We start from the raw sequence: 25,255 nt of genomic DNA, 5'->3' as shown, positions 1-25,255 counted from the left end.
CAAGGAGGCCTGGGAAGGTGGCCCAGAGCGATCCAGAGAACTCGATAGGAGAAAAGACAGAGAATGATAAATGCAGCGGTTGTGGATATTGGAGGATGTAAAAGCTGGTGGGATATTTTGGAGGCTGTGTTATCTCATGATGCAGCCCACCTACAGTGATAGTTTTGTTCTTTGCCATGGGCAAAGCCTGTCATATGGAAGGAGGGAAAAGCCTGGAGTCGTAGGAGCCCTGATAGTGTGATGCCCTAGATTTCGCTTCTCAGAGTGTGGTCCACCGGCCAACAGCATTGGCATCCCCTGCCGCTTGTTAGAGCTGCATGGTCTCTGCTCTGCCTGAGCCCTACTGAAGCAGAACTTGCCTCTCCCAGGGCCTGTGGGTGATCTGTGGGCTCACGACTGTCTGAGAAGTGCTAGTTTGGAGTTACCTGGAGCTTTAGGCATCAAAAGCCTTGGAGGCTGCCTGAAGTTTGCACTTAGGATCTTGGCTGGCTTCAGTTGCCTTGTTACTTTCCCTGCGAGTATGGTAGGGTGATGTTCACAATCTCTACTCAGCCTGGCCCTTCTGTTTTTCTATGAGAGTGACTTCCAACACCATCTTGCCTGTCCATCGGAGCAGAATGTTCCTGGGGTTGTGTAGACTAGAAGGTGCAGCCAGAAGCTGTTACTCTGGGCTCTGTGAAATTTCCAGACTGTCTTTTTTCAGTGTTCTCAGAAAAGTATTTCAGATACACCAAGTCTGACCCATAATGGTCCTGCCTGCTCTGTGCACACATCTCATAATAGCCCGCCTCTACAGAGGGGTATATGCTTTGATCTGCACACCTAGGCATCCACCTGAACACGTGTCCATCATCTTTTTGTAGGTCTTTTATGGACCCAGTCATAGGAAGGCTGGTTGCCTTTGAGGACATGTGGAAATACTGGCTGTCATAATAAACAGGTATTCTGTGGAACTGGCTGGTTCATGCTAGGATCAGGCGTCATCGTATTACCTTACCGTCCCCAGATGAAGCACCCAGCTCCGTGGCCTGGGTACAGAGCCCAGAGTCTTACAGTTCTAATTCTGACTCAGCTGTTATTAGCACCTGAGGGATTTGAGTCTACAGCTCACTACACTGCGTACTGATCAAATGGGATTACAATATATTTCTTATTTCACAGGAAGGTTGCTGCAGCTTCATTATCGCAATGCTTTCGAAAGCTATTCTTGAATGTGTGATTCCAAGTTCACGTCACTCTATGCTAGCATAGCTTTGTGTGTGGGTGTATGGATGTATGCACGTGAACATTCATGTGAATGAATGCGTGCGTGCGTGTGTGTGTGTGTGTGTGTGTGTGTGTGTGTGTGTGTGTGTGTGCTGCAGTGAGCATGTGGGATCAGAGGACAACCTTAGGTATGTATGTATTATACTACTCACCGATTACTGGGAGCAGAGACACCAGCAAAGTATTGGCCCTTTCATGCAGTTTCTGATTTAGCCACAGCCATCCCATTATTTGTGTATGTCAGCAGCATGACATAAATAAAGTTAGAGTTGATCTCTTTCAGAATGTGTTTAGAATTTGCCCTTACAGTAAAGTTAAGACAAGGTGATGTGTGGTTTATAATCCAATAGAAAGACCTTTTTGGCAAAGCATTTGCTTCTGCTCTGGAGTGATTATTGAGCCCTGGTTTCTAGATGTGGTCAAATTCTCGGATTTCTCAAGTGTTTCCTGGCTTGCTAAGGACTGCCACAGAAGGCGGTCCTCATTTGTCACTGCCCTTTTTTTCCATTGGTGGGGCAACTTGATAGTTCTTTCTCTTGCCCTGCGGCTTCTTACCTTACCACCCTGGAATTCCACATGAGCTGGCTGTGGTCTGGTATGCTTCAGATCTTCACCACTGTGCTTTGAGGGAGGCCTTCTGGGGTCACCTCCCCGGCTACTGCATCGGCCGCTGCCCATGCCGCTTGAGGCAGATGGGTTTGGGGACAGTGCTTGGCTAGGTAGCCTAGACCTCAGCAAACACCACCGTCACAGCAAAAAACAGCCTGGGCCATGCTTTGTTGGGCTGCAGAGAAGAGATCTGGCTATCACAGCCTAGCGGGCTGAAACCTGTAGGGAGCTAATTCATGCATCACACATCTTCCCCACACCTTACGTTGTATTTCACTGCCTGAGATGGAGATTGTTCCAGATCCCAGATGCTGCTATCCTGGCGAGGAAGTGGGAGCTTCACCACGGGTTCATTGTCTGCTTCAGGAGCTCTTGGAGAACTTGGGTATAAGAGAGGGACTGTGGACCAGGAGTTTGGACTAATTGGGGTCAGAGGAGAAGTCACATGGGCCCCTGGCTACAGATGCTGTTAGAAAAGAGTATGCTTTAGTAGGCGTGGTAGGATTCTCAAGTGCCATCTTAGGAAAATGCCGCACCAAAAAGACGGTCTCTGTAAAGCCACAGCTCCCGGACTTCTTCTGGACCTGAGGTTCTGGTTAGTTTCAGATGTGGGATGGGGTCAAGAGGAGCGGTGTCGTAACCCCAGTGGCTAAACAAGACCAAAGCAGACATGCCAGCCTTCTCATATGGAGCCATGGTCCTGGAATGGTTCTCTTTAGTACTTCAGGAATGAGCACACGTTTCTGTAAATTGAACTGATGGAGGTGTTTGCCCACTGAGATCTGTGGCCAGATCAGATCCAAACACAAATGCTGTGTCACATTCTTCTACAGTCAGATGTTTCTCAGGTCCTGCCTGGCCCTGTGATCCTGCAGTCACTTATAAAATAATCATTCAGAGGCTTAATATTATTTACAAACTGTATGGCCTATGACAGGCCTCTTGCTAGCTAGCTCTTCTGTCTTAAATTAACCCATTTATATTCATCTGTGTTTTGCCACATATTCCGTGGCTTTACTGGTCTGCTGGCACATTGCTCCTTGGACAGCAGGCTGGTGTCTCTCCAGACTCCGCCTTTCTCTTTCCTGTCTCTCTCCTTGGATTTCCTGCCTGCCCCTAAGCTGCCTTGCCATAGGCCAAAGCAGCTTATTTATTAACCAATGGGAACAACATATATTCACAGCATCCTGAAAGACATCCCCCGACATTCTTCCTCCTAATCAATATGGTGGTCAAGTTGCTCACCTCTGTCTACATTCAGTTCCTTTCCCAAAGCAGAGGAAGCGAAGTGCTTCGTGTTGGCACTCCTTTTTGGTGACGTTGCCAGCCTGTACTTAGGTTGGTTTGGGTCTCTGACATGTGGCGTGGTGAGTGAGCCAGCATAATACCATGGAGTTTGGTCTTATGTGAGTCAGTGTCCTCTGCATGCACGTAAACAGATTAGCCATGCACATGACCACACTCTTTTGTGTGTTCTCTGACGGAATGACCCAGTTAGAGGCCTGGCCCAGGGACAGAATGAGCAAGGCTGATGAGCTCTGTCAGGGAACCTTCCCAGCTCTGTGACAGGGGTTCCTCCCATCCCTCTCAGGGTGAAAACAAGTGTCAGGGCCAGGGGCAAGAGTCCCCATGGGCTTGGTCCTGCTCACTTCCTCTGTGGCTGTTCAGATAAACAAGAAAGCAAGCGGTGAATCGGATGGGCGTGAGAGGAGAGATGATCGATTTCACAGTGCTGCTGGTCTTTTTGGAGGCAGCCATTGTGCGTTGGTCCTGCAGCTTTCCCTCTGTGTTCACCAAAACTTGAAGATGTTTTAGAAAAATCTCTTCTATGTGAATCCACCCAGTGTGGGCAGAGCCATTATCCTTCCCTCAGCAGTGATGAAGAGAACTTCCGAGTTACCTGTCCAGAGGTCCAGCTAGACTCGTACTTGAACTAGCCAGGCTGCATGGGAGGCCAGCCCCTGACTTCCTCCTGCAATTGTCTCACACGTGGGGAGGTAGCTCGATCTGTAAGACGTGTGGTTGCTATGAATGACCGCTGTTGATAAGGAGGACTGAGGCAGTCTCTTTTCTAGATTACCTTTCAAATATTCAAATCCATGCACCAGCAGCATATGGCTAGAACTCCCCTCCCCACCCCCCGCCACTCAGATGTCTTCCAATGTGCTTCAATGAATTCCAAAACCACATCAGGTTTGCATTTTGAAAATGCCAACTGTATACTAACTGAATGTGAGAGATGAAGAAAACGTTCATAAATGTTGTTGTTGTTGGCTTATTTTATTTTATTTTTTTTAAGAAATGGTGTTCTGTGTTCAGATAGAAACTGGCTGTATGGATTCCTTTCTTTCTCTTTCTTTCTAATCATTGTGGTTCATTTACATTTTGCTAATATTGACGAAACAGTGTTACTGAGGGGTTCTTAGCTAATTTTTAATAAGGCAGACCCATAGTAGCACATGTGAGCCATGAAAGGAAAGAGGATGCTGGCTGTCTTGTTGGCCTCCCTTGATGGGCAGGACCATGACTGAGTTGTTGGATGAGGAAACAACCATGTGTTCCTAGAGGGTGGTATCAGAACATGCCACACCCTCTCAGCCTACTCAAATTTGGGTCTAGAAATACAGCTTCTCGTTGCTTCTTTCGTTTTTGAGACAGGGTTTGTCTATATAGCTCTGGGTATGCTGGAACTCACGCTGCAGACCAGGCTAGCCTTGAACTCAGAGATTCACCTGCCCCTGTTTCCTGAGTGCTGGGATTAAAGGCGTGCACCACCACCTCCCGGCTACAACTCCATTTTCTTGCTACTGGAGGTTGAGCTTAATTTGTGGTTGCTGTTTATGCTTTGTTTCTTGCTGGCTGTATTAATTGCTTTTCTTGTCCCTTGACAAGATACTTCATGAAAGGAACTTAGGGAAAGGAGGAGGGTTTCTTGCGGTTCATGGTTTGCGAATACAGTCCATTATACTGGAGAAGGCATGATGGCGGGCACAGGTCTAACCGTGACAGCAGGAATGTGAAGCGGCTGGTCACATTGCATCCATAGTCAGAAAAGAGAGAGATGGATGCTGGTGCTCAGCTTTCTCTCTCCTTTTTAGTCAGTCAGTCTGGGACCCCAGCCCATGGAGTGGTGCCACTCTTATTCAGGGTAGGTCATCCCTTTTTAGTTAAACCTTTCTGGAAATACCCTCGTAGCTATATGCCCAGATGTGTGTTTCCATGGCGATTCTAAATCCAGTCAAATTGACAATGAAGACCAACCATCATGCTGGGTAGATTTCTGAGCATATTAGAAGGAATAAAAGGAGGCTTTTATCGGATGAGTTTTTCTAAGGTTCACAGGAAGTGAGCCTGAATGGGTCTATTTAGAATGACCTCGGCCAGAGGCATGGACATAGTAAATGTAACCTTGACTGCAAGCTAGACCCGGTGAGGGTTTCATCAGGTCACTGGCAGCTCTGAGGGCTTCTTCGACCTTGGGATGCTCTCTTGTGGGGCACTACTCTCCTCAGGCCCCCTCTCCATAGGTCATGTCTTTATATGTATTATTGATACACTGTCTTCAAATCAAAGGCATTGCCCGTTGGAACATGTAGCAGTCTTGGGTGCTGCGGAGACCCAGGCCTGCTAAGGAATCGGAGTCACTCATTTCAGAGAGTTCTTAGCAGGCTGTGTGTTTCCAACTGATGGAATACATTTTGACAATGTACTGAGTTGCAGGAGGGCAGTGGAGATAATGCTAAATTTTACTACATTTTAAAATGTGGTCTTTCTAACACAGAAAAGGCAGAGCACCCATGTAACTGCTATGCAACTTAGTCAGACCTCAACATGTTCTTATGCACATCTCAAGTATTTTTTAAGATTTATTTTTATTTTCTGTGTATGAGTGTTGTTCCTGCATATATGTCTTTGAACCACACACATGCCTAGTGCCCGGAGAGGTTAGAAGAGGGTATCAAATCTCCTGGAACTGGAGTTACAGAAAGTTGTCAGCTCCCACGTGGATGCCAGGAACCAAGCCTGGGGTCCTCTGCAAGAGCCGCGCGAGTGCATTTAACCTCGGAGCCATCTTTCCAGCCTCTGCTGGAAAATATTGTTAAAAAGGGAAAGGGGAAGATCTGATGAACCATCCTTGCAGTCTCCTGCACCCATTCCCATTGCTCCTGGTGCCCATGGGACCACACTCCTGCGTTTGGTGCTTATTGTCTCTGTTTGTGAACTTTTTACTTGTTGTTTGTGTGTTCTGAGACAGGGTCTCGGAGAGTCCAGGCTGGCCTTGAATTCACTGTGTGGTCAAAGATGAGCTTGAACTTCTGTCCCTCCTTTCTCCCCCTCTCCAGTGCTGGGATCACAGGTGTGCACCACCATGCCTGGTTCCTGCAGAGCTGAGGATGGAGCCCAGGACATGGCACATGCTAGGCAGGCTCTCCACCCACTGAGCTCCATCCCCAGCCCTCATTCTATCTTTGAAATACCAACGTGATGTACTTACTGCTAGTTGATCCCTGTGGGTGGTCCCTGCTTTTTCTTTTCATTGACGGAACCCGTGAGCTTTAAGTAGCCAACTACTGGAATGGCAAAGTGATTTCACTTCCTGTCTGATGAATGGACGCGGGAGGCATTGGGTACAGCCTCCAGATTATGCCTTGAAAAGGAAGGAGCAAGTTGTTCACATTCTCTTTCCATCTTGCTTTTGATGGGATCAAGGACCAGCCCCTGACATATTAGATGTGAGTCAGAACATGAGGGAACTATGGGAACCAGGTTGCTCCGCACAAGCTTGTAAGATTCCCACCACTATGGCGCACGCCTTTAATCTCAGCACTTGGGAGGCAGGTGGATCTCTGTGAGTTTGAGGCCAGCCTGGCCTATGTAGAGAGTTCCAGAACAGCCAGGACTATTACACAGAGAAACCACTAGAGAGAGGAGACGAGGATCCCTAGACCCTGATAGCCATCCAGGCTGACCAAATCAGCGAGCCCTAAATCCCAGTGAGAGACCTGTTCTCAAAAAATCAAGACGGACAGGGCTGCAAAGACACCTGAGGCTGACCTCCATATGTACACATACACATGTGCTTGTGTACCTGCACACATATGTACCTCTGCACACACGTGAATACATGCATCTGCATACACACAGAATCTCATCCACAAAAGCTTCAAAACCCATAAATAGTAAATAAATAAACAAACAACACAACACACACAACACAACTCCTCAAGTAGTCTAACTAACACAGTTGGTTTACATTGTGAGCTTGCTCGTGGCTCATTGCCTGGCCCTCTCCATAAGTTGCCTTCATGGTGAAAAGAAATGACCAGAGGAAGCAACGTGTCCTCCCTAGTGGCAGCCAGGCCACAGCCGTGACTTTCCTGTGCTACCACCAAAGGAGAGACATAAGTGACATCAGAGTCTGTGTAGTCTAGTGTGACTAAATTTTACCTTTCGTGACAGTTTTCACAATCCTCAAAATAAAACTGAGATGGAATGGATCCCTCAAAAGCAGCTCTCTTATGGATTTTCCTATGAACCAATTCACTAGAAATCTACTTTGCATTTGAGTGGTTTTGCTTTCATTGTTGGTATTTAAGGAAAACAACAAAAAAAAATGAATTTAGCTCAAAATTTAATTTAATGACATCTCTTTGGGAGCTTGACTGATTCATTACTGTTGCTTATTCTCAACCCCCCCTTCACCTTCACAGTTCCAGGGGCCCCTAAGGCCCTCTCTGAGGATTGGTGTTGGTCCTAAGACTGGGAATCCTGAGAAAGAAAGGGATTGAAATTGAGAGCAGACAGAATCTGATTTGCTTGGGTGTGGGGGTAGGGGGAGGTGCTGAACTCAGCCAATGGCTGAACTCTATTCCCCAACCCTTAGGTGATGAGAATGGGTGAGTAAGGGCAAAGAAGAGTTGAACCTCACCCAGCAGCCCCAGGTAACCCCAAACCATTTACTCTGACACTTGGTATCTCTCCCCCCATAAATAGCGTTACTGTGGCTATTTTAAGCCTTTGACAACCAACTACATGGTCGCTGCACTTGGGGCTGCCTGGCTATGGAGAGAGCATTAGATTAGGTCAGAGAAGACCTAACTAGTTCATGAAACTCCGGTCATGATCACATACGGTATCCTAGGTGAAGATGCTTGATGAGGTCAGAGGAATAGGGACTGTCAGGACATGGAGGTCAGAGGACAATTCCCAGTCGTTGACTCCTGATTTCTACCTTGTTTGGAGGCAGGATTTCTCTTGTTTCTGCCATTTCACCACCCCAGGCCAGCTGGGCTGTGAGCTTCTGGGTGATTCTTCTGTTTCTGTCTCCCATCTCCCTGTAGGAGTGACAGCCTTACAGATGTGCACTCTCCCGTCTTTCTCTGTGAATTCTGGGGATCAGCCTCAGGTTTCCAGGCATGTGTAGAAAGTGCTTTTATCCAGTGACCCACCTCCCCATACCCTTTCTCCCAACATCATCTCCAGATTGCTTTTTAAAAGTGACATATTCCCTTAACTGGTAAGGTGTATGTATCTATTTTCTGTTTGCTTTTATCTTAGGGATGAGTTGATCATTATTATCATAGTAAACAGCCAAGAATGATTCAATTTAGGAAAGTAATGGGAAAATTTGCTCATCTTTTATGGGATCATTTTACCATAATCCCTGCCGATAAAGTAGTGGTTTCTTTCAAATATGCCAGTTCAGGGTCAGGGAGCTGCGCTCTTAAAGCCTCCAATTGATTGTTTAGTGAGGAAATGGTATTCAAGTGAGGCGCATCAGCATGCAAATCTAAAATGTGGCCATTTTCATCTAGATTGAATATTATTAACTAGCCCAAGGGATAGGATGTAATTAAGATTTTCAACAGCTTATTTTTGTCTACCGTGATGAGAATAACCCCAATATTTAAAGCAACTGGCCCATTTGAATAATAGGAAGGCGGCTCAATGCCCATTTTGGCTTCTAGGTATAATGAAAGTGTTTGGCTTTTTCTCCATGGGGCTGAGCATTGGTAAGGACAGGGATCTGAACCTGAAGCAAATGAGACCACTCAGATTGCAGGACTATTCCAGTCTGTTGTTTTGGGTGACAGGGTTCCAGCTCCTCGCTTAGTAAGTCGCTCTGGTACCTTCTTGCATGGATTTAGGAACAAAGACCCACTGGAACCAATGAAGTCATTGTTGAGAGTTTCTGCTTTTGCCTAATTAGAACGATAGTGCTTAGAGCCTGTTTGTGACGATTTGGTCAAGAAGGAGTGTAACTCTTAGTTTGAATCTGCTTCAGAAAGTTTGCAAGGTCTCAGGGATTTGGATGTAGCTCAGCAGCGGTGGAGTGTTTGCTTAGTGTGTGCATGGCCCTGGGGGTCCATCCCTGATGCCGATGGAAAGAAAGTTTGCGAGGTCTGCCTCTACCTGTCACAGAGCTGATCAGACAGGCAAATCTGGTCATTTCTTTATTCTAGTGCAATCCCTTGGCCACCATTTTTAGGTGAAACAAGAGGCTCACCCCATGTCATTAGAAAAGAAAGAGAAAGTTCTCCTGTCATGCCAGGAGAAGTGAGTGAGAAGATCCTCTGCAGAGCGGCACCACCTTCAGCACACACCCGGCAGGCTGGGTTGGTACCACGGCTCATTTCAGCCATCCGTATTTCCAGGTGTGCCATATGTGTTTAGTACATCATTTGATAAGACTAAAAAAAAATATATATATATTAAAGCAGTGTGAGACGACAGGAGAAAGAAGATGAATGTTAGCATTCCCCTGGGGTTCATGGGTGAAGGAATTAACACAGCGTGGCACTCTACCCTAGCTGTGTTTGTCTCCATGGCAACAGCTACGTACATGTTTCAGACTATCTACAGTGACACAGTTGCAGAAATAGTAGCTTGCAGGTTTCTGATACCGCATCAGCGGACAGGCGGCACGCACTGTATTAAGTAAGTGTAAAAGAATTTAAAATATAGGGGTGGATTCAGGCATGTAGAGCTCAGCTGAGTCGTCGAGTCAGGGGTGACGGCTTTTCCCTTGTGCGCGACAGCAAAGTTGAAAGTTGCAAGATTCCAGTCAAACAATTGCCCTTGCTCGGGGTAAATACCATCAAAGGAAACAAATGTGAGTTCCAAAGGTAAGAAAACGGCTTGGGGTGGGTGACATAGAAGGATGTGGACAGTGAAGCTAATATTTTGGAGGGAGGACAAGCATGAAAGGCTTGTTTGGAAATAGCTGAGTCTTTAAGCAGATCCGAGCGAGGTACAGCAGAATCCTTAGCAGCTGCTGAGTTTATCGCAACTGAGCTCTTTGAATGTCTGGTTGTGGGAATTGCTTCGATATAAAAATGATCAGGTGGGGAGCAGGAAGGCTAATTAGGGGTGCAGTTAAGGGGGGGGTTGGGGCTCCATTGTCTTTTCAGAGTGCTTATATAAAATATCCCTGTTCCCTCCTGGATGATCCTGGTTTGTCTTTGATATCCCTGTTACTTCTTGGTCCCTTCACGTCGGTTTCTGCGTTTACATTGTGTTTATATTATGCCGCCACATTGTAGCCTGAGATGACTTCAGTGTTGGCTAGAGAGCAGCCAAGCACAGATGATAGACTTTGTGAGCATGCGACTTTGCGACCAAATTGTACAGTAATTTAGGAGGAGTGTTGGAATGGCCATTTATTTACATTGCCGGAAACCTACTTTTGAATAGCAGCCCAGGTGTTAGGCTAATGGATTTCAATGTGCACGTTATGGTTACAGGAGCTTTCAAGTATGTTATAGCTAATTTATACTGAGTTTTTGATGTCAAAATATTTTCCTCCGTGCTCGTTATTCTGCTTAAACTTGCATTTACCTTATACTGTAGTTTTATTAATCTTGCATCAGTGGAGAGAAAGCAAAACAGGACAGTCATGTGAGATAATGTGTTCATTTGAAGGTTAGTGTTCTGACCTGAGGTGGGCTTTTAAAAGAAGTAATGTATTAATGCTTTGGGTCTATATACGAGTATTTTTTTCATGTTCACAGGAAATGGTCTAGAGCTCCTACTGCCTGTTATCCCTCATAGTAATTATTTGAATAGATGCTAAGAGACCACCTCTGAGGGCCTCTGAGCTTCTGAACAACTGGGCGTGTGGATGGAGAGCTGGGACAGGTTTGGAATTACAAACTAGGGATTTGAAGCCTGGAGTGAGCAGCATCCCAGTGGACAGATAGGCCTCACCTTCTTGTGCACCTGGAGGGAATGAGTGCCAAAGCTATGTGGGTGCATGCCCAGTCAGTCTTGGCAGCCCCCCCCCCGGGGGGGGGGGAGGGAAGTTTGTGTCTTCCGTGGGGAAACTTTTCCATGGTGGCTCACACCATCATCAGGTTGGTTCTTGTAAGGAGCCTTCTGCCCACTCCTGAGCTCACTGAAGTTGGGGCTTTCCATGCCAGCCTGGCTTTGGAGCCAATTAGAGGCTGATTTGCCCGGCATGGGTCCTTGTGATAGGTGCAAAACACCACTCGCCAGAGGGACTGAATGCCATTGGTCTGGTAGTTCACAGGAGATTCTGCCTTTAGGTATGAGGGGTCCTGGAAACCTTGGGTTCATTCACTGGGACTCAGAGGTTACAAATGAACAAAGTCGGCCGGGCGTGGTGGCGCACGCCTTTAATCCCAGCACTCGGGAGGCAGAGCCAGGCGGATCTCTGTGAGTTCGAGGCCAGCCTGGGCTACCAAGTGAGTCCCAGGAAAGGCGCAAAGCTGCACAGAGAAACCCTGTCTCGAAAAACCAAAAAAAAAAACAAACAAAAAAAAACAAACAAACAAACAAAAAAAACAAATGAACAAAGTCTCAGAGAACAACTTGGGATGACGAGCTCAACTTTTGTTTGGGAGGGACAGAGTAGACCCATCTAGCATGTGGCATGGTTACTTATTTTTTTTTAATCACCTGGAAATATTTTTGGGGTATAGAAATAAAAGTCTGCATCACTTTGTTCTAACTCTTTCATAATAAGGAGACACAAACCAGGTACAGTGATATACATGCCTGTAATCCCCAGCTCACTGGGTTCTCAGGAGGCAGGAGAATCAGAAGTTCAAGGTCATCCTGAGTTACACAGAAAGCTTTTTTTTTTTTTTCATTTTTTTTTTTAATTTATTTTGCAATACAATTCAGTTCTACATATCAGCCACGGATTCCCTTGTTCTCCCCCCTCCCGTCCCCCTCACCTTCCCCCCGACCCCCCCCATTCCCCTCTCCTCCAGGGCAAAGCCTTCCCCACAGACTGAGGTCAACCTGGTAGACTCAGTCCAGGTAGGTCTAGTCCCCTCCTCCCTGGCCGAGCCAAACAATCCTGCATAGGCCCCAGGTTTCAAACAGCCAACTCATGCTATGAGCACAAGATCTGGTCCCACTGCCTGGATGCCTCCGAATGGGTGAGACAGTTGATTGGCTTGATCAGAAAGCTTTTTGAATGCATTACTTTTCTCTTCATGGGTATCAGCTACCCAACAAGAAGGAACTTAAAGAGATTTATTTCGCCTCATTGTTTTTAGGAGGTACAGCCCATCGTGGCGGGGAAGACATGAAGGCAGGTGGTCCCATGGTAGTGGAAATCTGCAACTTGGACTCCTCACCTGCCCACATCTTCCTGAAAGAGGAAGCAGAGAGCAGGCTAGAAGCAGGAATGGGCTACTGACCTCAAGCCTCCCTTTTACTTCCCAGTGACCCACTTCCTCCAGCTAAGCCCCACCTCCTAAGGGTCTTATGACCTCTCAGAAGAGCACCACCAGCTGGAGACCAGTGTTCAAACACATGCACCTGTGGGGGGCATTGTACATTCAATCCCCAACAACATTAGGCCTTCAGTTTATAGCCTGTTTAAAGGCCCTGCCTTAACCTGCCTTGGCAGGTTTTACAGTGCCTAGATAGATCAGCATTTCAAACTTTCGTTTTTAACTGAGTTCTTAAAAAACTTAAAGCCATCCTTCATGAGACCATGTCCAAATGCTTGTATTCTTTGATCAAAGAGAACATACTGAACACTGAGGTCCTGTCAGTCACAGCACCAAGCATCTGGACCGGTTTGTTCAAGTTCAGATAATTACAAATTCCCTACTGCTTGGCACTAAACATAGTAACAAGTGGCTGGTTGTTTTTCTTCTTTTCATGAACTCCTAAGACTATAGAGATAAAAGGCCTTCATAGGGCAAAATTCCTCGTATGAGAGCAGAGAACATTTTTTTTTCTTTTGTTTCTTTTTTTTTTTTTCTTTTTTTTTTTTTTTTTGCTGGGGTAGTGACTCACCATGTTGCCCAGATTGACCTTGAACTTACGATCTTCCTGCCTCTGCCTCTTAAGTGCTGGGGTTATCGGTAGGTGTCACCGTGCCAGAATCAGAGGAGAGAATATTCAGCCAAGGTGTTAAGGGACTCTTCCCCAGGGGCAGGGTTCATCAGAGCCCAGCTGACAAAGTGTCTGTAGTCCTGTCTGTAGAGCCTTTGAGAATGTGGCTCTGGGTTCCACCATGCACTGCGAGTCGATTCCTGCATCTGGATTGGCTCCCTCTGCAAACGCGGTCACCCAACAATAACATTAGTCAACTCTTTGCTGAAGGCTGGCATCATTGGGTTAAAATTAAAACCCAAAGAAATGAGCTGAGGGGGGACAGTCCACAGTCCTTAGCTGTCCCCTCATGAGGACACAGCAGCTGTGGAGTTTAGTCAAGTTCAGACCCTTAAAAAGAGTGGAAAAAAGAAAGCTCATACTTTCCAGGGCCTGGGCACTGCTGTGCCAGCCAGCTGGGCACAGTGCCGTGGCAAAAAGAGGTCTTCAGTTTCAGAAATCTGAGACCCCGACCTTGCAAACAGGGAGGGACACGAGGCTGCCACTGGGCCTGATTGTGGCATTTGGTTTGTTTCTGGGCTCGTGTCTGCCCACAGCTACATCAGACATTGCTGCTGTGTGAAGCCCACAAGAATCAAAGAGTCAGGCTCCAGGTGAACAGGAGTGAGCTGTCTCAGGAAGGGCGTGTGTGTGTGTGTGTGTGTGTGTATGTGTGTGTGTGTGTGTGTGTGTGTGTGTATGTGTATGTGTGTGCAGGCATGTATCAACAGCTTTTAAGGAAAGCTTCCTGTGTAAACGTGGGTTCCTCTTGTCCAGAGTTAGCCTGTTCAGGGAATAGAGCACAATTCAGGTTTCTGAGTTGGAAGCCTGATTAATCTCTCTGTCAGTTACATATGGAAATAAATTAGTAAATGGTCCATCTGGGACTAAACTACTGCAGAGGCGATAAATTATCACCATCGTATATGTCTGGGTTGCTGAAGGCTGAACTGTACTCTCTGGAGCTGCTGAAAGATACCTAGATACTTGGCTGTGGTCAGAGGGATAACATTTGTTGAAAAAAAAATTCTTAGGGAAGAATTTACCTTGAACTCTTTCTAGGGAGAATGGCTTGGTTGATGCCAAGTCTTTTCCCCAGATCTGCTATATCTGCAAACATTTAAAGAGTCTTGAGGGCATATGGAAGATTTGAGTTTTATGTTTTCCAAGGCTAGTGTGATACGGCGTCGTTAATTAATACCCAAGGTCTCAATAAAGAGCAGAGTTCCGCATGTCTGTGTGAGATTGTGTGCTATGCACCACCAGCAGCTCCATCTCTGTTTTCTTATCTCAATTTCAACAAAGGCGGGGCAGGTCAATGTCTCTCCCTTTTGTTTTTTAAAAAGATTTGTTTGTTGGGCATATATGTCACGGGACATGTCTAGAGGTCAGAGGACAACTTCCTGGGAGTCAGTTCTCTCCTTCCACATTGTTTAGAGGGAAGATCTCTCTAGGTGCTGACTGCCCATCCACTCTCTTGGCCCCCCCATCTCCCTGCAGGAGTGCTGGGGTTATAGATGTATGCTACCACATCTGGCTTTTTTATGTGGGTTCTCAAGATTGAACTTGTCAGGCTTGGGTGACAAGTGCTTTATCTGCTAATCCTTCTGCCTCAGCCTCCCAGAATTATAAGAGTAAGCTACCGCATCCTTCCTAATGCTCTTTTATATAAAAATAAAAAGTGAGGCTTAGGGGATCTGACCTTGCTCACGACAATTTGCATGGCTAGAAGGAAGAGTTACACTGGGCAAGAAGATATTGTTAATTCTGATTTTTAAATTTCAACTGAAGCCTTGGTGCGACATCAAGTTCCCATCGTTACTAACCAACATCAAGAAATAAAGGCATAGCCGGGTGGTAGTGGCACACGCCTTTAATGCCCCGTACTCAGGAAGTAGAGGTAGGTGGATTTCTGTGAGTTCAAGGCCAGCCTGGTCTACAAAGCATGTTCCAGGACAGCTAGGGCTGTAACACAGAGAAACCCTGTCTCGAAAAACAAAACAAAACCAAAAACCAAAACCCCCCCAAAAAAAAGAAAGAAAAAGAAAAGAAGTGAAGACATGGCACGTTCTACTTATGTCCATGTTCTAGAAGCAAGAGCAATAATTGAGCACAAAAGTCCCATTTCTCCAATTGGAGAGTTGGATATAAGTTCCAATTTTGAGAGGTCATATGCACACCACAGTTAACCTGAGATTTAATGTTAAAACCAAGAAAGTGTCAGGGCTTTGAGGTGTGATAATATATTTTGTCCCTTTGCAGAAATGCCCAGGGCTGCAGTGACATCCAGATTCTTGTGCCTGCGGAACACATTTTCTTTTGTGTTCTTCCTCCTGGGCAGACCATGAGTTGTGAATCCTTGAAACAGCTGAGAGTCTCCTTTGTGGAAAATGCAGAATAGCAAATATAAAAAGTAAAATCTAAAAAGTAAACTAGGTACAGAAGTCTCTAAGTGTCACACTCAAAGGACATGGATTTCTAAGCCCAGGGTATAGGCTGAGTAGTCTTCACCCAGGAATTGGAAGCCACAGTCCCCTTGATCTCACCTCTCAGAATTTGGCATTGACCTTGGTTCACTCAGATCTTCTCATAAATCAGCCAAAGCTGGTTACTGTATCTCAAAAAGGACTCAAGTTAGAGCATTGCCCATTTTTGCCTGTCCCAATATAGTTTTTTTTTTTTAATTTATTTATTTGAGACAGGGTCTCATGTACTCCAGGCTGGCCTACAACTTGATATGTAGCCAAGAATGACCTTAAAATCCTGGTCTTCTTGTGTCTGTTGCCCGAGTGCTAGGATTACAGGCGTGGGTTTATACAGTGGTTTTATACAGTGCTGGGGATCAAACCAGAGCTTCATGGGTACTGCGCGAGGACTCTCCCAATTGTGCTAGTAACCGAGCACCCTGATTCTAATATTTCAAAAAAATATTTATTTGATGCATGTGTGTGCATGCATAGGCGTGAGTGTGTGTATGTGCATGCATGCATTGGAAGTCAGAGAACATTTTTCTGGAGTTGGTTCTTGCCTTTCACCTCTATTTATTTATTTATTTACTTATTTATTTTGAGATAGGGTTTCACTGTGTAACCCTGGTTATCCTAGAACTCGGGCTATAGACCAGGCTGGCCTTGAACTCAGAGATCCTCCTGCCTCTGCTTCCCAAGTGCTGGGATTAAAGGCCTGTTATACCACCACCCAGCTGCCTTAAGGCAGGCTCTCTCTTGTTTCTGCTGCTGTGCTGCATACTCCAGGCTCACCAGCCTAAGAGCTGCTGGGCAAGTCTGCTCTCTCTGCCTCCAATGTCTCAGTAGGAGGGCCTGGAGCACAGATACCCACCACTGCCTCCATCTTTTTACATAGATCCCAGCTTTTTACAAGGGGTTGAACTCAGGGCCCCAGACTTACCCAGCAGCACATTAGCCCACTGAACCGTCTCCCTGCCACCCACCCCCATTCACCACCACCCCTAAGGTCCATTATTATTGTCATTGTCTTTATGATCAATCTCTGACTTCATCCTAACCCCAACTCTTCCCCGGAGCCCTCTAACCAACAGAAATAACACTCTGGGGGCATCATGCTTGTGTTTTCCCAAGTGGGTAATGCGTTTCGAAGAACCTCCTTCCCTTTTTCCTTCCTCTCTCTCCAATCCCTCCTCAATGTCCTGTCTTTAATTATTAATTAGAGTAGGGTAAAGTTTTATTTCATGACTGGGCCAGTGCCTTCGTGTGAATGGATGAACAGTGATCTAAGATCAGAGGCACTGGAGGGTTTGTGAGAGCGCTGTTCTGTGCCCTCTCCTCCCAGTATCCTGTCTGTGGAACCTTGGTCCGTGCTAAGATTTCCATCTTTCCAGCAAAGACCTCAGATGCTGCTCTTCCAAGGACCTGAGAGCCACTGTTGTCGAGACCGTCTCCTAACGTGCCCACACCAGCCCTCACAGGACAATATCATTCTTTTCTTAGAGAATGTACGGATTTGTCATTCTTAAGGCCCTTGATGCCAAAAATTATCTTCCAGTAGAAATCAGTGTGCAGTCTATCTCATGTGCCAGCTTTTCTGTTGTCCAGTGTTATTAACCGTGACCCACTGACTTGTGAGTTATGTGAGGTAGTCCTTAGCACTAGACCTAGAGAGTCAGTGACTTTGCAGCCTGAACACTCCATCTACTCAGTGGACCGAGGCTGGCCTTGAACACTCGGTGACCTCTGGCAGTTAGACAGATGAGTTTCAGAAGTAGCTATAGTAAAGGAAAATGATCTCAGGAATGTCTGGGTGGCTTTTGTAGTGAATCAAATAATCTCACAATGTCTGTGGCATCTATTTTTCAAATTTCTGGGCCCTCTTGTCCCCCAGAAGCAGTTTCAAAACCACTCCATCCTGAAGGCCTCACTCAGTCCTTCACTGTCCGAGACCTGAGAGGCACTATGGCAATTGGCTTTTCACTGAAGGGTGTCCGCTTCCAGAGTCAGGCCGGGGAGGACACGCAGTGTGACTGTGAGAACTCTCTGCTTCTCCACCCTAATCCTGTCTCCCTTCTGCTCCACTCCAGCAGCCTCTACAAGCGTCGTCTAGTGACAATGAAGTCACCTCTGTCCTTTCTGGAGAGATGCTGACCTCCGTTTCCTGGACCCATTCTGACTCAGGTAATAGCACTCCGGTGGCCCTTCCCCAGCCGCCAGGGAACCTTAGTAGATTGCATGGAATCAATGAAATGCCGAAGCTGTATTTAAATGCAAATACCAAGTAGATTGTTTCTCCCTCCATTGTTACCCTTCCCCCAATTTTCTTAATGATCCATTCATGCAGCTGACCAGACTGACCGTGTGGTCAGTCCAATGGAGGCATTAAGATGATTGAAAAATCTTGAATCACATCTTTATTTAAAATTCTCCTGTGCGCCTTAGACCCTCAAAGCCACCCAAACATTGCTGGGAATTTTCATATGGAGACATGCTAGGACCTAACTAGTGCGTCTGAATTTCCCAGAGTGCCTTGCATAATTGTCATAATCCTTCTGAGGTTGTACCAGTTGGCCGTGTCATTGGGTATCTGTTTTGTGCACTTGGGACAGATGAGGGTGGGGAAAAACAAAAAACAAAAAAACAAAAAAACCAAGGCTGTTTTCTATATCCTCAGAGATCTTTCAGGGTTGCCAGGTTCACAACTCCGTCTTGAGAGAATGGCAGATGGTGGGGCTCAGTTTGGGGTGGGGGCTGGGCACTAAGTCTAGGGCTCTGTTTTGGGGAGTCCACAGACTTTGACAGGATTTGAGGTTGAAATAGTTACTGAGGCATTTGTGCACCTAGAAGGGTCTCAGGTGGCTTCCTCTCTGAGGATCTCTTGCCTAGGCCAAGCTGGGAGAGTGATGGGACACTTCAGCAGGAAGGCGGGACTGAGCGAGGCCTCAGTGAGCTCAGCTGAGACAGGGCTGGCTTTCTCATCCCTGATCCTCTGTCCCAGCCAAAGTCAGACTTCTCCTCAAGGCCTGGGCTGCTTAAGATCCTGGAGTAGAACCACCTGGGGGAAGCTCTGACCTGTGACAGAAGGGGTTTGCCTGGCATCATCTCCCAGGACCGTGGCCACTGTGGTACAGCTTTGGCATGGTGATCTTTCTGCTTCTCTGCCTGTGTGTATTATTATTTACTCTTCTCTTGCAAACTGACCCCTCCATCCTCCAAGTGCTTGGGGTAACCACGGCTTGATGAGGCCAGCGCCTGACCTTCAAAGGTGCCATTTGGAGCTAAGAAGTGACATTGAAGGGTAGGAAGCACAAGTGAAGAACATGAATTTATAAGTCCATGTTGGGGGGAGGTGTCTTTAGATAGTTCCAAAAACCTGAATTCAGGGACAATCTCAAGGTCAAAACGGGAACCACAGCTAGGAATGGGGAGCCAGATACCCCAAGTAATCTGTGGGTTGTGCAGCGGGTATGGCCCACGTTCAGTTCTTTGCCAGTGGTGCTTATTTTTAAGATTGAGCTGTGGCCGGGCGGTGGTGGCGCATGCCTTTAACCCCAGCACTCGGGGAGGCAGAGCCAGGCAGATCTCTGTGAGTTAGAGGCCAGCCTGGTCAACAGAGCGAGATCCAGGACAGGCACCAAAACTACACAGAGAAACCCTGTCTCAAAAAAAAAAAGATTGAGCTGTGGTGTGGTGTATTCACCACCGTGATAAATTCTTAAAGGTGCCACTGAGAGCTGCCAACCAAGGTGCCTGTTCTTCTGTGGAAATGCCCCGGCCTCCCTGGACCTGCTGTGGTGTACAAGTACCCAGGCCCTGGGTGATGGAGGAGCTCCAGCCTCCTAGAATCACAGCCATAATCCCCAGCCAGCAGGACAGAGAAGGGACAAAAGCAGCAGAATCTGTATTCTCTTTCCGCTGCACTGAACCAATGGAAGTGACCCCTCTCTTCTCAGCTGAAAGCTACGTACACCTATGAACCAAACAAACCTCGCCATTGGTGTAAATTAGACAAGCCAAGAGAGGTTCTTAACATTTTTTGAGATTCAGAGAAAATAAAAGCAGGCTAAACTTTGTGCCTTTTAAGTATGTTGTGAATGACTGGGAATGTGGCTCTGTTAATAGAGTGTGTGTCTAGCATGCCCTAAGCCCTGAGCTCCATCCCTCACACTGCTTAAAGCCAAGGATAGTGGCACATGCCGGTAATCCCAGCACCTGGAGGCTGGAGGTCGGAAGTTTCAGATCCTCCTCCTCTACATAGCTAGTTCGAGGCCAGATCGTGTTGCAGGGGACCCTGTATGGAATGGGCGTGCTAGTGTCTCTAAGTAGGGTGTTGTTAGGGGCAGAGCTCAGTTCATTCATCTCTGCATGATGAAGGCAGCTTTTGCACTAAGAGTGAAAAAATTGGACAGGCAGAGCAAGCACCATAAAATATTTACCATCTGACCTTTTGCAGAAGTGTGCCATCTCCTGACCTAAACAATGGTGTGACACACGCATTTGCAAAATTTGAGAAGTGGGACTTGTTCTCCTTTAAGAAAATCCGGACATATAATGAGTAGATTCAAGTAGGAAAGAGAGAGTGAGAGGAACTTTCTAGAGAGAGACACTGAGTCAGTCACATTCTATTGGATTTTCCAGGTATCTCTGTAACTGTCAGTTAAACCTAAATCCATCATTGAAGTCATTTCACTTCAGGAACCTACATGCACTATTGGTCTGGTTATCAAATATGGCACCAGGCTTCCCGAATTAACCTAAATGTTGGAGTAGGTGGGCACCCAATAAAGCCAACCGTGCATTTTGGAACTTTTTCCTTTTTCTTTGGCACTGGGTGTGAGCTATTTTACCTTAAAGCAAATAAATATTCGGTTTTGAATCAAGGAAGTGTTGCAGGCTTTGCCATGAATAAGCTAGTTCGTCTTGCCAATGTTTCCCCCCTCAGCTTGTAGGGTTGCATGCTACTGGAGTCAAAACGATAGCTGAAGTTGGAGATGTGAGCTCCTATCTTACTGACTGGCCGAGCAAGGGAAGGCTGTAGTCGAGCAGGATTAAAGAGTGCATCCTGGGGGGCTGGTGAGACGGCTTAGTGGGTAAAGGCACTTGTTGCTAAATGATGGAAGCCTGATGACCCAAATTCAACCCCCAGAACCCGAGGAAAGATGGAAGTCACTGATTCTGCAAAGTTGTTCTGTGACCACCACACGTAAACTGCGTACGTGCTGTGGGCACAACCTCTCTGCCCCTCCTTACACACATACACTAATAGCAACAGCAGTAACAATAACAGTAATAATATATGTTTGACTACGTTGGTGCTGGAGAAATACATGGTTAAGAGCACGTATTGCAGCCGGGCGGTGGTGGTGCACTCCTTTAATCCTAGTATTCGGGAGGCAGAGGCAGGTGGATCTCTGTGAGTTCGAGGCCAGCCTGATATACAGAGCAAGTTCCAGGTCAACCAGAGCTGTTACACAGAGAAACCCTATCTCGAACAAAACAAAAAACAAAACAAACAAAAAAGAGTACTTATGGCTCTTGATCAGGACCTAGATTTGGTTCCCAGGTCCCGCACGGAGGTTTATAACTTCTATGACTCCAGTCCCGTGGCCCCTGACATCCTGTTCTGGCTTCCTGGCTTCTGCACACATTTTTCCAGACACTCATGCAGGTTCCCACACATGCACAAATTTTTAAAAAATAACTTAAAAAGATAAATAAGTAAGATGGAAAAGTTTGTCAGGGGCTGGAGATACGGCTTGGTTGGTAGAGTGCCTGCCTGACATATGAAATCTTAGGTTCAATCCAATTCCTCGGCTACTTGGACAAGTTCAAAACCAGCTTGGGCTATGTGAGACCCTATCTGAGAAAAAGGCCTAACCACACTCAACACAGACCAAATAGCCTATAGAATGCTATTGAACAAAATGCTGTCTACTTGCAAGACTAACGTGACCGTTTCCCTGGATCCTTCCTGATCAGTGTTCAGAACCAAACACATGGACTCAGAAGGACCACTAGCTGGAAAATAAGCCACATGTCTTCTATTGCTTGCTTCAAGAGACATCCCCCCCGCCCCCCGCAGAAAATCACATATGTGCTTTGTAAACGCACAAAGAAAAAGAAAGCTCCCGTTCTGAAAGAAAAATTAGGTAGAAATTTCTAATCTTGTCTCATAAACAATATAGAAATAACTTTAAAATATTCCACTTTAAGCATGCATTTAATTTGTGCTCTGGGAACCAAATAGTGTTGCCAAGATAGAACATTCTAATAATGATTTATGTAAATTTATTTGTACAAAGTAATGGTGTAGTTGCCTATAGCAAATTGCTTAGAATATGAAATGACATTTATGGGTTTTTTCCCCCCTCTCTCTCTCTGAATGAATACAATGGAGAAAATGAGAGAACCCAGAAAGCAAAAAGGAACCTCAAGTTCAAAATGGAGTCTGATGCCTCAAGAAGCAGAAAGGGCTGGCCAGGTTACAGGGTGTAAGAGTCATATCGGGGTGGTTCTCTATGATATACTTATCATTGGAATCATTTTTAAGGACAGGAGAGTGTTAGAAGGCCAGAGCCCTGTGTGTTGGGGATGGTAAAGTACACAGACACTAAAACTCTTACAGCAGTAACAAATCCCTTGCCCTGGTTAGTGCCCTGGTAGCTAGCTTACAACATGTGGCATGCAAGGCAAATGTAATTAAATTTAGGCAATTAATCTTAGCTACTGGTTACTTATTACCAGGGAAAGTCATGCTTTACTCATAAATGGAGCCCAAATATTATGAAACAAAAAAACAAGCCACAGAACTCTCCCAAGATCTGATTCTCAGACCTCCAGGCACGTGCCTGTTGCCTGCCCTGTTTGCACCAGTGATAATGGCTCCATGTGTTCCCTGGGAACATTTGATCAGTAAGAGCCAGCCATACACACACCAGACAGTGTCTGGATGCTTGGACCTGGTGAATCCCCACTGCAGTTTCCACGCCCTGCCCTGTTTAGAAGAATGAATGCAGCATCTTTACTCTAGAAGACATTTAACTTGTTCAGAAAGTACTTTTCCTATCTCACTTGCTCATCCCAATCACTTGGAGGAGGGGAATATTTATACAATAAACTTGAGGGCCACAGAGTGGCAGACCAAGATGTCAGCGGACTTCAGTCAGAATTCTGCCTTTGGCTTACCCCAAGGCGTTTTGGAATTATGCTCATGCTCAGGAGAAGACAGGTAGAGCAGAATGACCACGAAGTATGGTTCTCAGCTCTTCTGGGGCCATGGGCTGATGGCCGACAAAATTTAAAGACCAAGCAGGATTGTCAGCCTGAATGAAAACAACCCTGGCTTCCAGGAAGGAGGGGATGGCTGAGTTCGAGTGATGTTGCTAACAAATGCAGGTCTTTGTTGGTTTGTTTGTCTGTTTGTTTGTTTGAGGCACAGTTTCTTTGTATAGCCCTGGCTGTCCTGAAACTCACTCTGTAGACCAGGCTGGCCTTGAACTTGCAGACATCTGCTTGCCTCTGCCTCCCAAGTTCTGGTATTAAAGGAGTGTGTCACCACTGCTGGGTACAAATGTAAATCTTAAAAGTGGTGCTTAGGGGCTGGAGAGATGGCTCAGGGGTTAAGAGCTGTTCTTCCAGAGGTCCTGAGTTCAATCTCCAGCAACCACATGGAGGCTCCCAACCTATAATAGGATCTGATGCCCACTTCTGGCATGCAGGTATACATGCAGAGCACTCATACATACAAGATAAATAAATAAGTTGTGCTAAGGTTGGTTTTAGTGGAAGGTCCCAAGAACCCAGCCTGAAGCAGTGGATCCAGACGCAACCCTGAGCTATTATTCCTTGTGATGACTAATCTAGATTTAGAAATCACCATAGAAACCAACTTCTGGGCATGCCTTCCAGGAAGGTTCTCCATGAGGTTAATGGATGTGGGGAGACCCATGCTAAATATGGAGGGTGCCATTTCAAGAGCAGGTATCCCCAGAGGAAAGAAGCTGAGCAGCAGCACTCATTCCTCTCTCTGCTTCCTGACCATGGATGCAATGTAATCACGCTCCTGAGGACATGGCTTCCCTTCCCTGATGGACTGAGCCCTCACACTGAGAGCCAGAACAAACTCTTCCTTCAGTTGCTTTTGTCACAGCAGCAGACAAGTAACTAATACATTCTACCACTCATCACTTCTGCTTCCCGGCCAGATGACCTTGGATACAAGGTCTGAAACTTGTTTACTCTATGGAGATGGTAGGAGAATTAAATAACCCTTTAAAGCACCTTGGCATGCTGCTCAGAAGATACTAAATTCTTGGTTTATGGTGGCTCTTAAAGTTCTTCCAGCTGGGGAAACCTGAGAGTGTATGGGCCAGACTGAAAATTGTGAGAGTAAATATATATTTAATTTAAATGTGACTTGATCTAAAAGATGTCAAAATCAGTTGTTTATGTGTACCCAAAGAGAAAATCAAGTATGAGAATTCTTTCACTTACTCATTTAACAAACAACTCTTAGTGTTTAAAGCCCTTTCTTTGTAAGCTGTTTACAAGGATGGAGAGACCAGATAGCCTGTTCTCAAGCAGTAAGGGAGTTCAATTGTTCTCTTTAATATTGTCGTAAAAAAAAATGGACTGGATAGCTGTTTTTCACATGATAAGTGGGCCCGGTGCAGCCACTTTAAGGCACACGGTCTTTATCTTCTGAGAATTTGGAAATTAAGCTGACCCACATCCCTCTGTGTTACTACAAGTCCTGATTCTGGCAGACAGCCTGTGACTTGTTTCTCTTCAGTAGTCCTGGCTAGCTAGGGAGTGGATTAAGACAAATGGATGGCAAGTCTGACTTTTGACTCTGCTACTTCTGCCTGCAAAAAAAAAAGCCATTGTCTCTCTTTGCTGAAAGGTTCCCAGGCAGTATAGTCAGGCCCTGATTAGGTAGAACTAATTTCCATTGGAACTTTATACGCTCTTAGCAAGGGTTGAAATGAAAATGGATCTTTCGTAAAATGTGTTGATTTCTGTATTTTTTAATGGCTTCATAACACCCCAGAAAACACATTTCACAAAAGATTCTCTGTAAAAAAAAAAAAAAAGTAGGGAAATGTGAAGTATGGGATTCCTTTTTAATTTTTTGAGGCATGGTTTCAGTTTCACTAGCCCTGGCTGACCTGGAACCCAGTGTATAAACCAGGCTGGCCTTGAACTCATGGAGTGCCACCTGCCTCTGCCTCCAGAGTGCCGAGTCTAAAAGTTGTGTGCCACCACAGCTACAAGGATTCTTTTCTTGTTTGTTTGTTTTTTTTTTGGTTTTTGAGACAGGGTTTCTCTGTGTATCCCTGGCTGTCCTGGAACTCCTCTGTGGACCAGGCTGGCCTCGAACTCTCAGAGATCTGCTTGCCTCTGCCTCCCAGGTGCTGGGATTAAAGGGATGTGCCACCAGTCCCTGGCTTCCACAAGATTCTTAAGTGAAAGGAGAAATAAGTGATACATTTAATGAGTCTGGGGGTGTATGTAGCTCAGTGGTAGAGCAGTTGAAGAGCAAATGGAAGACTCCAGGT

General features: G+C 46.0%; 1 protein-coding gene across 12 annotated transcripts in view; it reads left to right on the top strand.

Moving 5' to 3' along the window:
- The window catches only part of Foxn3 (forkhead box N3), a 401,288-nt gene that overhangs the window by 98,296 nt on the left and 277,737 nt on the right, over positions 1 to 25,255 (top strand). For 7 of the 12 annotated variants that reach the window (XR_008218343.1, XM_052738753.1, XM_052738743.1 and 4 more), the window contains exon 2: positions 17,786 to 17,879. The exons of 1 other annotated variant lie outside the window; for it this stretch is intronic. The gene's annotated coding sequence lies outside the window, so the exon portion shown is untranslated. Of the gene's footprint in view, positions 1 to 9,827; positions 10,002 to 17,785; positions 17,880 to 25,255 lie in introns of those variants that run through there. 4 more of the 12 variants (XM_052738745.1, XM_052738748.1, XM_052738747.1 and 1 more) reach the window with 3 other exon arrangements.

This window comes from Peromyscus californicus, unplaced genomic scaffold, assembly GCF_007827085.1.
Source record: "Peromyscus californicus insignis strain IS unplaced genomic scaffold, ASM782708v3 Scaffold_15__1_contigs__length_86483966, whole genome shotgun sequence".
Taxonomy (NCBI): Eukaryota; Metazoa; Chordata; class Mammalia; order Rodentia; family Cricetidae; genus Peromyscus; species Peromyscus californicus.
Note: the sequence above shows the minus strand (reverse complement) of the source record. Positions and strands in the feature narration are given on the sequence as shown.